The 19,379-nt window shown below is 46.1% G+C and overlaps 1 protein-coding gene across 1 annotated transcript in view; it reads left to right on the forward strand.

The window, feature by feature from the left end:
* Window positions 1-2,501: 2,501 nt before the first annotated feature.
* Window positions 2,502-19,379, forward strand: part of LOC110508384 — a 102,836-nt gene continuing 85,958 nt past the window's right edge. The window contains exon 1 of the mRNA XM_021588884.2: window positions 2,502-2,944. The gene's annotated coding sequence lies outside the window, so the exon portion shown is untranslated. The remainder of the gene's footprint in view (window positions 2,945-19,379) is intronic.

Here is a 19,379-nt window from a genome sequence, read left to right on the forward strand (position 1 = left end):
CCCTCGACCTTTATTTCTGTCTCTAGGGACCAAGGAAAGATGGGCCACTCACAGGCTGGGGCGCAGTTCACGAGGGAGATGCAATAAACGACTGTAGTGGCGTACATCAACCGATCAGGGTGGCACTCGCTTCCTGCTCTTACACCGATTATCTGATTATTCTGTGGAGCAGAGAAAACCTACTGACCCGGGGCGTATTGAATGTAGGAGCTGACTTATCGTTCAGAGGGAATCCCCATCAAGGGGACAGGAGACTCTGGAACAGATCCGGGAGAGATACGGTCATTGCAAGAAAACAGGTACTGTCCGTTGTTCTTCATGCTAGCAGGAGAAGCACCACTGAAGGTTGACTCCCTGGCCAAGGGTGTTGCTTTACGCTTTTCCTTCCCTCAGCCTCGTACTCTCCACTCTGGCCTCATCTTGGTAGCCCTTCCATGGCTATGGATATTGGAGATCATTCTTGCAAAATGATGTGTAATTCTTATTGGAATCCAGCCAGAGTTAGGATATCAAAGAGTTGACATTTTCGTTCACCTGCAACCTGCATTCATATTGATTGCCAGGGTTAGTAACAGTGTGAGGAGACTCCCTAAGCCATTTAAACTGGAACAACCACTTCAATAATGGGTGCAAAAAATCGAACTAAATGATTTGATTCGTTTAGAAAATGTACGTTGTTCATCTTTGTGTAGCATAAAATGAATCAATCAATCAATCACTCAATGTACATGCAAAAATACAGATATGAAAAACAATGAATTTGTTAGCATAACTTAAAACAATAGAGTTGGAGACATCTCATTTAGTTTTGAGTCAGTACCACAAACATTTGACGTTATAATGACTTTTCATTGACTTACTTCAACTTACTAAAAGTCTTTGAAATGGCTTGGGGTTTACAGTACTGTCCTCAGTGTCAGGGCTTCTGAGGGTTGATTTGAGACTGCTTGGCTTCAGAGAGCATGTGCGTTATGAGAGTTGGACATATCCCACTGTGAGATGTCTTAACAAATAAGTGAAAGACAACTGAATGTAACTTGTGTAACCCCAGTTCTCTAACACCACAGAGTGTGAGGAAGTTTGGCATGAGAATGATCAGAGGGCAGGTGAGTCAATCTTTAGTATGATGGGAGGGCCTCCCTCATTCACCACTCAACCTGTCTGTCTCCTTCAAGCTACTTTGAGATTCTGGTGAATTCCGCTGTGAGATGTCTCACTCACAATATCAGAGGACCGGGGTCACAGCTCTATCGGTTGACACCTTCTAGTAGCCACAGTATATTTGTGTGACTGGCTGTTGTGTGTCCAGTCTGGCCCTACAGGCCCTGGGGGACTGTCGCTCCCACATCTCCACAGACACTAACAAAAAGTGACAGGCCAGTCAGGACCATGGTGCTCTGAGGAGACCTGCATTGTAGCAGAAACCCAAGAGTCTGGTTCTAGGCCAAAAACAACACAAAGAGCTCTGAAAAGCAGAATGGGATGAGGCTTTTCTCTCCTTAAGAGTCTCTCTTTCTCTTTCTTTCTTTCTTTCTTTCTTTTGCGCGCTCTCTCTCTCGCACGCACGCACGCACGCATGCACACACACACACGCACACGCACACGCACACACACACACACAGGCACATTTACCTAAACACACACACATACTCATACATGCGTGCACGGATCACTGACAACCAATTTATCATGTGACTGTGAGGCCATTCAAGCTTCAAGAGCAGCATATATTTCACCCATGTGTTAACAGTCTTCATGCACCAGGGTTTTTCCAACTGTCCTCTACATCACTGTTTTGCCAATCAACGGTTATATTGAGCTATACTGTGTGCATGTTTGTCCTTGTTGATGCATGCTTCAATTTATTTATTTTATTTGATTCACCTTTATTTAACCAGGAAGGCCAGTTGAGAACAAGTTCTCATTTACAACGGTGACCTGGCCAAGATAAAGCATAGCAGTGTGACACAAACAACAACACAGAGTGACACAATGACTGAACTGAGCCTTCAGAGGAATTATTTGTTTTCCATATAGGACAGCATGCAATACTCTGTCCCTCCTCTCTTATGTTAGATATCTGGTTTAACAGAGATAGGCACAAGCTCTCTCTCTCTCTTCCTCTCTGTCCCTTCATCTCTATCTCTACCGCTCTCTCTATCTATCTTTCTCTCTCTTTCTCTGACTGCACATCCCCCATAAAGGCCCAGTATAAAGGGAAAGGGAAACTACCAGTAACTAGCTGAGGGCTACAAGCAATGTGAATGGTTTCCTTATATAGACCTACGCTCATAAATGTTTCACATCATGCACTTTTATGTATTATGTAGCCCAGGCAGCAGTGCCTCTCTTATGGCTATTACCCCAATGTTTTACAATTATAATATTCTAGACTAAATAGAGGCTATTATGGTGAGTATATTCATCAAGAAATACGTGTCCCCATATCCTCAATATGATTTATTTAGATCTCTTCTTGTTATTTCTTAGGCTGTCCGTTGGTGGGCGCTAAGTGGAGGAGGCCGTTGGAGCGAATGGGTAGGACGCCTGCCTCCATCACATGGTCCAGCGTAACCGAGAAACCTCGAGCACAGATGGAGCAGGACGGGAAACCGAGAGACGAGCCCCTCTGGTAGCGGCGAGAAGCATCCTCTGAAATAGAAACATAAGCTGCCCCTTCCGCAGCAGAAACGGAAAAACGGACGCAAGAAAAAAAGCAACAACAAAACCGACAGTTTTGCACAGTGTCATGCTGCTTTCGCGTTTAATAATATCACAGAAGAGTCAGGGAAGGTTGTGAGTGAGTGAGGGGGTGGATCTTTTTGCTGAGAATGAAATCCAAGGCGCTTGTTGTCCCAAGTGAATTCATTTGAAGAGCTTGCAGAGACACAGAGCGACCGGGATGCCGCCCAACATCGCTCCACCTATTCATCCGCGAGGTTAAGTGAGTATAATTGTTAGGGGGATATACTTTTACCGTTTGACACCTCTTCCATTTGTGGTCTACTTTTGATCAACATTGTCTGCGTTACGTCAGTGATGTGACGGGCCACTATGAGAGCGGTCAGAGTATTCTAGGCGATTCCACCTGTCTGATCAATGATTCATACTCAGCAAAGTGCTCTAGACAATCAGTCAGTGATGTGAGGAACTTGTTTCTTTCCTTTGGTTATTGCGCGCGTCCCCGATAATGGTCGAAATGTAATGCGTTAACACTTCATTAATTCATACACAGTGCACAATAATTCTGATTTAGAGGTCAGGCCAGTGCAGTTTGAACTTCTGAACATGTGTCGTAGGCTACTTAACAATTAAAACCAGAAAGATGAATGAATAGATGCCCCCGGTTAGTGGAGCTCCCATCAGTTCTGAAGCACACAATTAATAGTCTGACAGACAGCAGAGGAGAGAGGTGCAGATCAAGATGTTATTAATTAAGTCATGACATCATCATCCTGTCCAGGCTTGTTGCAGCCTGTCTGTTCTAGATGTAGATGTTGAAGACCTGTGTTTAGTAGACTGGCTTGAAGAGGGTGTGAAGGGACTGGGTCTCCCTTTTAAAACATAATGGAAAAATTATGCATATTTATAGTCATCAACGGGAGAGAATTGATTCCCAGCTATTCTCAGAGTTGTGTGTGTGTGTGTGTGTGTGTGTGTGGGAGGGAGGGATGCACAGCGGGTTTCACGGTGCATATCGATGAATGGATTCCTCTTACTATGCAGCAGGGGTTCCCAGCTTGTTGTGTGTGTGTGTGTGTGCTTCACCCCATTACACTCATTGTGTTGATTTAAGCAGGAGAGTCACCCCAGAGAGCTGTGCTCCTGTTTCTCTCATTATGAAGTGATGCCCAGAATCACTTTTACACTGACAATCACACCAGGAGAAAGTTGGATGAGAGCAGAGCTATACTCAGCAACATTACCAACTGAAACAAACAAATGCAGTCTTCTTTCCAGACAGGAGGTTGTTTGGGGGGGGGGGGGGGGGGGGGGGGGGGGGGGGGTCAAATAATTAGTTACCTTGTCTGATGCATGAGGAGTCACGGAGACACTTAGACTTTATTTCAAAGTCCTAATTTGGTCTTAAATCCTGCATACAACACAGGTTCTATCCCCAGGCTATTATCTCCACCCACGTAATGTCATGCACGCACGCACGCACGCAGCGCACGCACACACACACACACACACACTAAAATGTACTGATCTACTGCATACTTACACTGTAGCATTTCTAAGAACTGACAAACCTCTCTTGGTTCCATAGCATGTCTCTCCAGAGCCCTTCTCCAGGCATGACATCTCTGTCTCTCTTTTTTTAGATTGGATTGGCACCCTGGCAAATTAAAGTGTGTGTGTGTGTGTGACAGGGCTCCAGACTAACATTTTCCCCTGGTGGCACTAGTGACACACACTTTTTCAGTTGATGGCACCAGCCCATGATTTGTTCGCACATTCATTTTATAAAGTCAATCACAGTGCTTTATTAGGAGGTGTAACTGAGATGGTATTCAATGAATAAGTTGTTTCATCTAACATGTCCATGCAGGAATGGATGATTCAAGATATTTTGATGGGCAACCTAATCCAGTGATCGTCATAAACTTTGGCCAGACATTAGGCTATTGTTTTTATATTTTACTGTTCAAATAGGGCTCCAGAATTTTCAGAATTTGCTTTTGTTCAATAGAGATGAACTTGTCCATTTATTTGGGAAAGATTCACTACCTGAGTAAGTGGAAACTCTAAAGACAGTGTTACGGTTTTCTTCGGGTGAAGTAGAGTCGGACCAAAATGCAGCGTGGTAATTTAGATTCATCTTTAATAATGATGAAAAAAAAACGAACAATACAAAAACAAGAAACGTAACACGAAAACCTAACAGCCTATACTGGTGCAAAACAAACACAGAGACAGGAACAATCACCCACGAAACACTCAAAGAATATGGCTGCCTAAATATGGTTCCCAATCAGAGACAACGATAAACACCTGCCTCTGATTGAGAACCACTCCAGACAGCCATAGACTTTGCTAGAGAACCCCACTAAACCACAATCTCAATACCTACGAAAACCCCAAGACAAAACACACCACATAAATAAACCCATGTCACACCCTGGCCTGACCAAATAAGGAAGGCTCTGGCAGCGCTAGATAGGCGAGGCGCACTGTAGGCCTGATGCGTGGTGCTGGCACTGGTGGTACTGGGCCGAGAACACGCACAGGAAGCCTGGTGCGGGGAGCTGCCACCGGAGGGCTGATGCGTGGAGGTGGTACTGGATAGACCGGACCGTGCAGGCGCACTGGAGCTCTTGAGCACCGAGCCTGCCCAACCTTACCTGACTCGATTCCCACTCTAGCCCGGCCGATACGAGGAGCTGGTATGTACCACACCGGGCTATGCACCCGCACTGGAGACACCGTGCGCACCACAGCATAACACGGTGCCTGCCCGGTCTCTCTAGCCGCCCGGTAAGCACAGGAAGTTAGCGTAGGTCTCCTACCTGGCGTAGCCATACTCCCTGTGAGCCCCCCCCCCCCCCAATACATTTTTGGGGCTGACTCTAGGGCTTCCATCCGCGTCGCCATGCTGCCTCCTCATACCAGCGCCTCTCCGCTTTCGCCGCCTCCAGTTCTTCTTTGGGGCGCCGATATTCTCCAGGCTGTGCCCAGGGTCCTTTTCCGTCCAATATCTCCTCCCAAGTCCAGAAATCCTGTGATCGCTGCTCCTCCTGCCGCTGCCTGTCACCACGCCGCTTGGTCTTGTTGTGGTGGGTGATTCTGTTACGGTTTTCTTGCGGTGAAGGAGAGTCGGACCAAAATTGATACATGTTTTAATAACGATGAAAAACGAACAATAAAAAAACAACAAACGTAACGTGAAAACCTATACAGCCTATTTTTTTTTCATTTTTTTTATTTATAAAAATAATTTATTATCATCAATACCATTCATTCTGTACAACTCATAATTTCCATACAAACTCAAATAGTGGTATTTTAATTTAAACAAAACAAAAACCCCAAACAAAACCTCAGGGGAACATCTTCCCTCCCCGTCATCCTACAAACTACCTTTCCCTATCTCCCCGTCCCTAATCTATCCCCTTACAAATCTAAATGACACCCAGCCCTAAACCCCCCTTCCACCTCTCCCGGGCAGCATGCTGCCCCCACTTCCTCTCCTCCCTCTTCATCCTCCCCCTCAAATCTCCTTCCACCCTCCTCACTATCCCTTCCACCCCCCAATCTCTCCCTGTCTTCACCATGTTCTGCCTGGCTTCCCACAGCCCCCGTTTAAAGAGACTCATGAGAAGCCAGAGCAGAAACCTGTCCCTATCCGTCCCTCTCGCTCTCCCTACACCTCTCTCTAACCTGGCCCACGTCAATACAAAATCCCCCCTTACCAAACCTAACAACACCCGTGCCCTAGCCCATACTACTCCGGCAAAGGCACAGTCCCAAAAGACATGGCGCACAGTCTCCTCCCTGCCACAAGAAGATCTTGGACAGGTGGGGGATTGCACCAAACTATACCGGTACATGATGGAACGTACCGGCAAGCACTTATGGAGGCTCAACCAATTCAGGTCCTTGAGCCTGTTGTCCAGACCCCGCGCCTGCACTCCCTCCCAGACCACTTCCGAGATGCCCACTACAGGCGCCGGACTCCCTGCCTTTCTGACCTCCTCGTACAGGTGCCTGTGATCTAAACCTACTCGGGCAACTTCAACCTCAGGGTGCTCACGCAGCCACTTGGCCGCATGACCAAAGTGCCACGGCAGCTGTTCCGCACGAGGACCCGTGTTAGACCACACCATTACGCTTCTCGCCTGATACGAGAAGAACACCCGCAGGAGGTAACCGGACGGGTGTATCACTGGATGAGCAAGCTCCGTTAACAAGAAAGAAACAAAAATTGCGTCCAGCTTGAGGGGGAAATGTGGTACCCACCTACCTCCCTCCCCGATGGGACAAAGCATGCGTGCCCTGGCGACCCACTCGCACCTGCCACTCCACATGAACTGAAACACAAGCCTTACTAGAGGCCTCCTCAGACTGAGGAGGCAATGGGTAGATGTACGCCAAATACAAAAGAGACGGCAACACATCCACCTTTAGAACCAGGACTTTGCCCATAAAAGACAAATACCTAGCCTTCCACATTGCTAGCTTCCTCTGTACCACTGCGATACGCATGTTCCAGTTTAGCGTCGCTGAGCCAGAGGTCTCAAAATGGACCCCGAGAATCCTCAGGGCCCCCTCACAGAGAGAGAACCCCCCGGGCACATCCGTTCTACCGCGCCATCTTCCGAAAAACTTGACGGAAGACTTTGCATGGTTCAGAACTGCTCCTGACGCTCGGGTGAAATCCCCAAAGATGGCAAGGGACCTTGTCAGGCACGAGTCCTTGCACAGCAGCAAGGAAGTGTCGTCGGCGTACTGCGTCATCTTAACACGCAGCCCACCACTTCCAGGGATCAACAAGCCTTCCACCCCTGTGTCTGCCCTAATGGCAGCCCCCAGAGGCTCCATGTACAGAACGAAGAGGAGAGCCGAGAGTGGGCACCCCTGCCTGACCCCAGACGAGAGGTCAAAAACGTCACCCAAGTGACTATTTACACTAACTCGGCACCCCGCTCCGACATATAATGTACGAATCCATCCTATGAACTTCTCCCCAAATCCTAATCGACCTAACACTCTGAATAAAAATGATCTATTCACGCGATCAAAGGCTTTCGCCTGATCTAGCGCTGCTACCATTAAAGGCAGTCCTCTATCTTCAACCCAAGCGATGGAGTCCCTGATTAACTGTAGGTTCCATCTAATAGAGCGGCCCTCTACCCCGTACGTCTGATCCTCATGGACGACGTAGGGAAGGGCTGTGCGCAACCGGTCTGCTAAAACCTTTGCAAGTAGCTTGTAATCTACACACAGCATGGTCAACGGCCGCCAGTTGCCAAGGTCTGTTACTTCCCCCTTCTTATATAAAAGTGACAGCACACCAACAGCCATTGATCCCCCCGGGACCCCCGTCTCAAGGATGGCCTTCAAGACTTCGAGGACCACTGGTCCAAGTATACCCCAAAACTTGAGATAAAACTCAGCCGGCAGCCCATCTATCCCAGGCACCTTCCCTTTTCCCATCCTCCTAAGAGCGCTCTCAACCTCTTCTAGTGAGATCTGGGCCTCCATCACTTCTCTAATGTCCTCCGGCAACCGCCTGGACAAGTGTTCTAAAAACACATTTCCCTGCTCTACATCTATTTCCCTTTCCTTAAATAAACCTTGGAAATGATCAGTTGTCACCCTGACCATATCCTCTGGTTCTCTAACTATACTACCATTTTCTTCCCTAACGCCATGCATTACCTTCCTACTCTGTCTGGCCCTAACCGACTTAAAGAACATAGCAGAACAAGTCTCATTGTGTTCTAGAAAGCCACTATGCGCACGCTCCAGGAAAGCTCGAGCCTTCCGCTCCTGCAACTCCCTGAGCTGCGCCTTTAGGGTTGCGGATCTCTCCCAGTCAAATGACCCGCCGAGGTTGCCTGCCTCGTACTCGAGTTCAATTAACCTTTGGATACGATCCACCTCCCTCCTCTCCTCCCTTTTTTTCCTCTTGCAATACCCTATTATAAAAGCCCTAATCCTCACCTTAACTAATTCCCACCACTCTAACACCCCCTCGCACATGGACCGGAGACCCTCAAGCCTCCAAAAGAAACCATAAAACCCGTCAACAAAAGCCTGCTCCTCCAGCACATCCCGATCTAGCTTCCAGTACCCCCTACCAAAGAGGCAGACTGGCGACCCCACCTGCAGGAGCACCCCGTCGTGATCCGAAAAGAAAACAGGCAACAGCCGCCCAGACAACTTACCCAAAGACCTGGGTACAAAAATATAGTCGAGCCTCCGCTCAACCCCCCTGGAGTTGCGCCATGTAGGACCGTCCATTTTCGGAGTAGTGTGCAGACCACCATCTACCAGACCATGGCAAGCCATTAGCCTGGCAATGGTGCCTGCACTGCTATCCCCCCCTCTTCCTAAATCTGTATTAAAATCCCCCCCTATCACTAATTTCCTATTTGTGACACACAGGGGTGTCAGACAGTCCACCATCTCCCTCCTGTCTGCCACCACCTGTGGTCCATACACCACCACTAATCTAAAATTACAATCCCTTATCGTGACATCCACCCCTATAACCCTCCCCTGCATTACCACAAAAGAATCCTCCACTTTAACCTCCCTGTGCCCACACAAAATCCCTACCCCCGATGAGTGCACCCCCCCAACACCCCAAACCGACTCCCCCTTGTCCCACTCCCTCTTAAACCTATTAACATCCCCTCCATCCCTCAGGTGAACCTCCTGTAAAAAACAAAAATCAAACCCCACACCCTCCAAATAACTAAAAACCGCCCTCCTCTTAACACAATCCCTTAAACCCCTTACATTTAAACTAACAAAAGTAAAATCAGACCCCATGAAAGAATAAAATAAAAACATGTAATACACTCAAATTCTAAACCCAGACAGAAAAAAACAAAAACAGGAGACTCACCCGATGCTCCCCTGCTCCATATCTACCGGTGATGACACCATCTGTACTCCCAACATCCCCCCCTCTTCCTCCATCTCACCAACCCAGGATGCAGGAATAGTGTTTGGCTCCGGGGTGCCCTGCACCCTGGGTCTACCCCCACAATCCTCCCCCTCCCCAGTGCTGCAGCTGGATTGGAAAAAAATTTGGGGAGGCTGAGTCCCCAAACAAAAAACTCCCCACCTCCTCCTGTACCCAGTCCTGAGTCCTGTTAGGTGTGTCCCCACCCAACAGATATTGAGAGCCTGTGGAAACCAGCAGCAACCCAGAGGTTTCTCCCACCCCCATCACTCTCTTGGCCATCCCCTCCCTCTCACTGTCGGCCAATCGCTCCCTCCTCTTCATTCTCTTCTTTGGTGATGACGGCAGTGGAGAGATACCAACCCCCCCCCCCCGCCAGCTCCTCCACCATACCCCTCATCTCTTCCACCAGGGCACATTCCCCCCAGTCCACTTGCTCTTCCACCGTCTCCTTCTCCACCACTCCTCCATCGCTTTCTTCTCTCTCATGCTCCTCCACTCGGTTGCCGTCTTCCGCCGCTTTTCCTGGTTCTCCTACTCCCGTGCCTTCCGTTTCCTTCTCTCTTCCTTCCGCCGCTTCTTGCTCCTCCTCCTTCCTTGTGGCCTTCCCCTCTGGACCTGTACTCTGATCATGAGGCGTGCTTCCTTCCCCTCCTCTTCTTCCCCCATCCCCCGCCCCTGCTCCCCCCCAGCCGCAGACGCATATGACCGCTGACGGGCCAGGCACCCCCGCCACAGGTGTGCTGACGAGCCACACCCATGGCACGTCTTAGGCTTGTCACAATCCCTCGCCTCATGATCCTCAGATGCACAAAATCTGCATTTTCTTGTACTGCATGAGGCGAATATGTGACCGTAGGCCATACAGCGTCTGCAAAATGGGGGCTGACGTGCATAAAACAACGTCCCCCTGTCAGCCCCTAGGGAGAACATAGCAGGAGGATGGAGGTAGCCACCATGTCCCTTTGGGTCCTCTCTGAGGAGGGCCTGGAAACCTCTCCTCCCATTCCAAAACCCAAGGGAGTCTTTGAGGTGCCTTGCTGAGGAGACGTTATCCATATATCTCCCCAGAAAAGCCCTCACCTCTTCGTCCTTAACGTAAGGGTTGTAAATGTTGACAGTTACAACCCTAAAATTATTCTTCGCCAGGCTTGTTATTTCGTAGTGGCACATCGGCCTCTCACCTCCCACTGCTCTTGCCCTTCTCAGGATATCATCGTGTTTTGCCTCTGTATATAGTGCCACGTCGTATGCTCCCTCCAACGAGTTGCCTTGGAAACAAAACACGTCCTTCACCGTCAGCTTTAGAATCCCCATCAATATTATCCTTCCAAAAGATTCCCGTCCTAAAGGCTCCATCTCCTTTTCCTTCCAAGCAAACCTAATCGTGTTAGCCAGCCCAATCCCAGGGACCGACCGTGCTGATGTATTTAGCACCATCTCCGCAAGGAGAATGGCGCTCGTTCTCTTCTCTTCCAAAACAAGTGAAAAGAAAAAAACAAATGACTGAGCCTATCTGGTGCAACAAACACAGAGACAGGAACAATCACCCACGAAACACTCAAAGAATATGGCTGCCTAAATATGGTTCCCAATCAGAGACAACGATAAACACCTGCCTCTGATTGAGAACCACTCCAGACAGCCATAGACTTTGCTAGAGAACCCCACTAAACCACAATCCCAATACCTACGAAAACCCCAAGACAAAACACACCACATAAATAAACCCATGTCACACCCTGGCCTGACCAAAATAATAAAGAAAACACAAAATATTAAGACCAGGGCGTGACAGACAGCTACATCGCTAACTCAAAACATAATACCCACTGCTGGTAGCCATGTACAATATTCATCTAATAGTAAGTTCAATGTCCTAAAAAAAACTTTGCAGTTGTAGCCTAGGCTACTACCCATTGAAGCCTGCACTCACAATGGCTGATGCAAATTTAGCTTCGTATCTCAAAGCCAAGAGTAGTGGTTTCCAAAGCTGCCTTTTTCCCGCAATTAGATTTTGAAATATTACAGCCTACAATCAGATGTCACGGCTTTCGTTGGAAGAAGAAGAGGAGTCGTTGGACCAAAATGCAGCGGGGTACGTGTTCATCTTTATTAGCTTCACTGACTGAACACATAATAACAAAAAGAATAGCCAAAACAGTTCTGCAAGGTGCAACCAACACTAAACAGAAAATAACCACCCACAACTAACAGTGGAAAAACAGGCTACCTAAGTATGGTTCTCAATCAGAGACAACGAAAGACAGCTGCCCCTGATTGAGAACCATACCCATCCAAAACATAGAAATACAACACCTAGACATATAAACATAGACATACAAACATTCTAATGCCAAAAAATAGAAACATACAAAGCAATCTACGGTCAGGGCGTGACAGAGGGAGTCAAAATGAGAACACACAGACAGCTGCTTTATAAAATATCTGTCTCCGGATTATATCGTCAAACTAAGGGCAACCATGGCATCCGTAACAGAGAGGGGAATGGTCCATCCATGTATTCGGGTAAGAGAGTCTAGCTAGCTACATTTTCAGGAATTATATGTTTATACTTTTGTCAGAAAGTCGTTTTCATTGCAAATGAATGCATACTTTTAGCTAGCTAGCTAAGGTTAACTGGCTGTCTCACTATCTAACTAACGTTAAGTTTATGATCTGTTTAATAATATTATTCGTATCTCAGAGCCATTTGCATTGCTAGTTATAGCTTAATGTTAGCTAGCTAACATTGAACCTAGTTGGTTAGTTTCAGCTACCAGCAGATTCATGCAGGGTAGTAATTTAGGAGTTGGGATTATGTTTAGTGATTGCTAGCTAGCTACATGTCTAAACAAAAGACTCCACTATGCAAGTAACCATTTCACTGTAGCATTTTTATTTAACTAGGCAAGTCAGTTCAGAATAAATTCTTATTCACAATAACGGCATAGGAACAGCGAGTTAACTGCCTTGTTCAGGGGTAGAAGGACAGATTTGTACCTTGTCAGCTCGGGGATTTGATCTAAAAACCTTTTGGTTACTGGCCCAACACTCTAACCATTAGGCTACTTGCAGCCCCATTTAGACCTTCTGTATCCCGTGCTTATGACAAATAAACTTTGATTGTATTTAATGTAGTGTGTGAAGAACAACATGACCTGCACCAAAGTCAAATTAGGATATAACGTGACAGTGTCTAAGTTCTAAAATTCTCCAATAGAATGCCCTGTTTTATTTTGTCACACCCACACCCACAACCGTACACTATTTTCTGCTTGCCATTAATTTGACTTATTTTCCTGTAATAATGAATACAAATTAGCTAAAGTTAAGACGCTGTCAGCTATATGATATGGCCATCATTTGTACTGGCTAGCATGCTAACTTAATGTAAGCAAGCTAGCTAACAAGCTAAAAAAAACACAGTGTTTATTGGTGTTAAAATACACCAGTTATGTTATTTTGGATCTGCTGATGTCATGCAGCCTGTCGTTTTTGTGTTTATACTTTTCCATAATGACAACAACAAGTTTGATGCCGGACAACAATAGAATGTCTACAGACATAGTATAAACATGCCTTTAGTTTTGGGTGTAGACAAAGAAGAGCTCTCCAGTAGGTGTACCAAAACATTCCAGGGCCATTTTCTCAAAAATGGGGTTACAAGTTTATCAACTTTCAAAGCAGAATTACTTTCCCATTGTTCCTCAACTGTAGTGTATGATATAGACTTTTCTAGCTCTGAGTCTCTACTTTTATCCAATGTAAAAAACACAATTTCACATTTTGCTACATAAGACCGAATGGAGCCAGGCGGTCACAAATGATTGGAGTCTGGAGCCCTGGACTATGGCGTGTGTGTGTGTGTGTGTCTGTCTATTTGCACATGCATGCATGCTTGTGTGTGTGTGTCTGTGTGCTTGTGCGTGGATGGAGGGTCGGTGGGCGTAGATTGGCCAGTTACCCAGACAAATTAGTCCTGGCCTGGGCAGAGAGACCAGGACCTCAGCCTGCCATCCGTCATTAGTACCACAGATCCATGACTGGGAGGTTCAGGGCACCAAAACCCACTGACTGTATAAATCCTCTTAAATTATTAATTATTTGCATAGGGCAAGACAAGGTTCACAGGCCGAGAGGAGTAGGAGAGGAAAGGCAGAGAGAAGAAGGATGGAGAGTAGGGGAGATGACAGTTTGACTTATCACCTAGGGCTGGATGGAGAGTGGGGGAGATGACAGTTTCACTTATCCCCTGTGGCTGGATGGAGAGTAGGGGAGATGATATGATGAGATAATAGGGGAGGAGAAGAAGGATGGAGAGTAGGGGAGTTGACAGTTTGACTTATCCCCTGGGGCTGGATGGAGAGTAGGGGAGATGACAGTTTGACTAATCACCTAGGGCTGGATGGAGAGTGGGGGAGATGACAGTTTCACTTATCCCCTGGGGCTGGATGGAGAGTAGGGGAGATGATATGATGAGATAAGAGGGGAGGAGAAGAAGGATGGAGAGTAGGGAAGATGACAGTTTGACTTATTCCCTGGGGCTGGATGGAGAATAGGGGAGATGACAGTTTGACTTATCCCCTGGGGCTGGATGGAGAGTAAGGGGAGATGATATGATGAGATAAGAGGGGAGGAGAAGAAGGATGGAGAGTAGGGGAGATGACAGTTTGACTTATTCCCTGGGGCTGGATGGAGAGTAGGGGAGATGACAGTTTGACTTATCCCCTGGGGCTTGATGGAGAGTAGGGGAGATGACAGTTTGACTTATCCCCTGGGGCTAGATGGAGAGTAGGGGAGTTGACAGTTTGACTTATTCCCTGGGGCTGGATGGAGAGTAGGGGAGATGATATGATGAGATAAGAGGGGAGGAGAAGAAGGATGGGGAATAGGGGAGTTGACAGTTTGACTTATTCCCTGGGGCTGTATGGAGAGTAGGGGAGATGACAGTTTGACTTATCCCCTGGGGCTGGATGGAGAGTAGGGGAGATGATATGATGAGATAAGAGGGGAGGAGAAGAAGGATGGAGAGTAGGGGAGATGACCGTTTGACTTATCCCCTGGGGCTGGATGGAGAGTAGGGGAGATGACCGTTTGACTTATCCCCTGGGGCTGGATGGAGAGTAGGGGAGATGACAGTTTGACTTATCACCTGGGGCTGGATGGAGAGTAGGGGAGATGACAGTTTGATTTAACCCCTGGGGCTGGATGGAGAGTAGGGGCGATGACAGTTTGACTTAATCCCTGGGGCTGGATGGAGAGTAGGGGAGATGACAGTTTGATTTAACCCCTGGGGCTGGATGGAGAGTAGGGGAGATGACAGTTTGATTTATCCCCTGGGGCTTGATGGAGATTAGGGGAGATGACAGTTTGACTTAACCCCTGGGGCTATATACCGTAGCAAAAGTAAGATTAAGGGATTGAAAATAAACTTTTAACTCCTGGAGACACATCTCTAAAGAAGCCTTGCAACTGAAACATTGTTTGACAATGTAGCATCTCCCTTCTACTGTATCCCTATCCCTATCAATGTAACAGCACAGTGGGTGACACAGAGTGCGATTCACATTGGTTGTCACCTATAACTTAGCGGTAGGTCACGTGCACACTCTGTCTTTTCAAGCATTTATCATCATCATTACATGCTCTGGAGAAGATTAGAGCATGGTGCACTTAGGGGTGTTCCTCTGCTGCTTATCATATGATATGATAGCCTATGCATTAGAAGAACTAGGAGAACTAATCCATAACACTGTAATGATTCATGTCCAACATGGGAGACTCAGATCCTGACACTGGCATGGTAATGTCGGCCTCTTTATGATAGTGTAGTTGAGTAAAAGAGGAGAGGAACCCACAACTCATTAAGCACGTCTTGTAGATAGAAATGGAAATGTGATGGTTTTCTATTCGACACGATAGACCTAGTTGTGTCCATTCTTTCATAACATTTCTATAAGCGACGCTGTGACTATTATCCAAAAAGGCGAAACAGACTAGCATCCATGCTTGTGCACGCCGTGCCTCATTGAACATTATCATTCTGAGAGAGTGACACACATTTCAGCAAGCAAGTAAACATGTAAAGAGTATTTAGTTGTTTATTACAGTGCTAATTATCCTGAAGGGTAAAAGGTTGAATTATTAGGTGTTAGTAAATTGTGTGGAAGGGAATATCCCTTTAATGGCTTATTTTGGGACACCCATAATCTGGATTTAATCAATGTTTTAATCTGTTGAGATTGGGTTAATTTGGTAATAGGTTCAGAGATCCAGAGAGTGACATATTTATAGGTCTGGTGTCAGTCCCATGGCAGTCAGAGGATTAGAAAAGCTTTAATTATGTGATTCAATGCTGTTTGGAAACAACCGGACTTTGTTTGTGCATGTATATCGGGTGGCAGGTAGCCTAGTGGTTAGAGTGTTGGGCCAGTAACAGTAAAGGTTGCTAGATCGAATCCCTGAGTTGACAAGGTACAAATCTGTCGTTCTTCCCCTGAACAAGGCAGTTAACCCACTCTTCCTGGGCTATCATTGTAAATACGAATGTGTTAACTGACTTGCCTGGACAAATACATATGGTTATGGATGTTTTAAATTGTATCATAATGTGTAAATACGAGGTCACACAATTGTGGGATCAACGTTGTTTCCACGTCATCTCAATGAAATTATGTTGAATTGATGTCGGTGCCCAGTGGGCTATCACTATAACATAACCGCCCCCCCCCCCCCCCCCCCCCCCCACACACACACACACACAGACAGAGCGAGATGATAGTGAGTTATTCAGAGTGTGTGGATGTTTATTTATTTATGAAAATGTTACTGTTCTCCTGTCTTTTCTAGTTGCTGGATATCATAAGGTTTGGGACAAAAGAATCATTGAGTATTGAAAGACATTAGTAAGGGGTATGGGATGTTAGTTCCCTTTCCCTTTAGAATGGACCATTCTCCTCAGTAAATTTCATGAAAATAAAAATGGTAAAACATTTAAAAAAGTGATACTTTTATTATAAAACTATACTAAATATAATCATGTCAACAAATTATTGATTAAAACACACTATTTTGCATTGACGGTCTACAGTAGCCTCCACTGCACTCTGTAAGGTAGCACCATGGTGTAGCCTGAGGACAGCTAGCATCTGTCATCCTGCATGCTCTTCAACCGATCGCTGCCCGCACCTGCCCGCCCATCTAGCATGACTACTCTGGACAGTTCTGACTTAGAATATGTGGACAACTACAAATACCTAGGTGTCTGGTTAGACTGTAAACTCTCCTTCCAGACTCACATCAAGCATCTCCAATCCAAAATTAAATCTAGAATTGGCTTCCTATTTCGCAAACAAAGCCCCCTTCACTCATGCTGCCAAACATACCCTCGTAAAACTGACTATCCTACCGATCCTTAACTTCAGTGATGTCATTTACAAAATAGCCTCCAACACTCTACTCAGCAAATTGGATGCAGTCTATCACAGTGCCATCCATTTTGTCACCAAAGCCCCATATACTACCCACCACTGCGACCTGTACGCTCTCGTTGGTTGGCCCTCGTTTCATATTCATCGCCAGACCCACTGGCTCCAGGTCATCTATAAGTATCTGCTAGGTAAAGCCCCGCCTTATCTCAGCTCACTGGTCAACATAGCAACACCCACCTGTAGCACGTATATCTCACTGGTCACCCCCAAATCCAATTCCTCCTTTGGCCAACCTTTCCTTCCAGTTCTCTGCTGCCAATGACTGGAACGAACTACAAAAATCACTGAAGCTGGAGACTCATATCTCCCTCACTAGCTTTAAGCACCAGCTGTCAGAGTAGCTCACAGATCACTGGTACATAGCTCATCCAATTACCCTCATACTGTATTTATTTATCTTGCTCCTTTGCACCCCAGTATCTCTACTTGCACATTCATCTTCAGCACATCTATTCGCTCCAGTGTTTAATTGGTATATTGTAATTACTTCATCATCATGGCCTATTTATTACCTTACCCAACTCATTTGCACACAGTGCTTTGTTTGTTTATTCCATGTATTTATTTTTTATTTAACCAGGCAAGTCAGTTAAGAACAAATTATTATTTTCAATGACGGCCTAGGAACCTTGTCAGCTCGGGGGTTTGAACTCGCAACCTTCCGGTTACTAGTCCAACGCTCTAACCACTAGGCTACCCTGCCGCCCCAATGTTCCATGTGTAACTCCATGTTGTTGTATGTGTCGAACTGCTTTGCTTTATCTTGGCCAGGTAGCAGTTGTCAATGAGAACTTGTTCTCAACTAGCCTACCTGGTTAAATTAAATTAACCTGGTTAAATTAAAATAATTGCCCCCAGTTAAATAATTGAAACACAGAGAGCAGGACTGAATTTAAAGACAAGGAGAGGGGGAAAGAGAGAGAAAGACAGACAGTGAGAGAGTGGTATACTCTGAGGACTAGTGGGAGTCAGATGTAGTGTTGGTTGGTTGTATAAGTGAATCCATTGTTGTTGCGTAAGTATTCTGCTCCCCGAGTCAATACATGTTAGAAACTCCTTTGACAGTGATTAAAGCTGTGAGTCTTCTTGGGTAAGTCTCTATGAGCTTTACACACCTGGATCGTTATTATTTTCAGAATTATTCTCTGTCAAGATGTTGGGGATCATGGCTTGACAGCAATTTTCATGTCTCGCCATAGTTTTCAAGCAGATTTAAGTCAAAACTTTAACTTGTCCACTCAGGAACATTCACGGTCTTCTCGGTAAGCAACTCAAGTGTAGATTTGGCCTTGTGTTTTAGGTTATTGTCCTGCTGAAAGGTGAATTCCTCTCAGTGTCTGGTGTAGAGCAGACTGAATCAGATTTGCCTCTAGGATTTTGCCTGTGCTTAGCTCCATCCCGTTTCTTTTTATCCGGGAAGATTGATGAGAATATATTTATAGTATACTTAAGATATACTAGAAAAGTACATCTTGTGTTTGAAGTACTGTATATTATGTATTTTTTGTATATTTAAGTATACTTAGGATTTTTGTGCTGGATGATAACCTTTCAGTTTCTAACATTTAAAGTCGAAGTAACGCCAACACATTCTGAATCCGGGAGATGTGGGAGAAGTAACGCCAACACATTCAGAATCCAGGAGATGTGGGAGAAGTAACGCCAACACATTCTGAATCCAGGAGATGTGGGAGAAGTAACGCCAACACATTCTGAATCCTGGAGATGTGGGAGAAGTAACGGCAACACATTCTGAATCCAGGAGATGTGGGAGAAGTAACGCCAACACATTCTGAATCCGGGAGATGTGGGAGAAGTAACGCCAACACTTTCTGAATCCAGGAGATGTGGGAGAAGTAACGCCAACACATTCTGAATCCAGGAGATGTGGGAGAAGTATTGCCAACACATTCTGAATCCGGGAGATGTGGGAGAAGTAACGCCAACACATTCTGAATCCGGGAGATGTGGGAGAAGTAACGCCAACACATTCTGAATCCGGGAGATGTGGGAGAAGTAACGCCAACACATTCTGAATCCAGGAGATGTGGGAGAAGTAATGCCAACACATTCTGAATCCTGGAGATGTGGGAGACGAGGTTGTTTATTTTGCTTCATAGCTTCTTTTCAATTTCTATTTCGCTTAATCTCATTCCACTTTGTGTTTGTGCTTGCGTGCATGTGTGTGTGTGTGTGTTTGTGTGATGCCGAGGGTTTTTTTGTTTTTTACTGACATGTGTGCTCCTTGT

Source organism: Oncorhynchus mykiss, chromosome 28 (genome assembly GCF_013265735.2).
Source record: "Oncorhynchus mykiss isolate Arlee chromosome 28, USDA_OmykA_1.1, whole genome shotgun sequence".
NCBI lineage: Eukaryota > Metazoa > Chordata > Actinopteri > Salmoniformes > Salmonidae > Oncorhynchus > Oncorhynchus mykiss.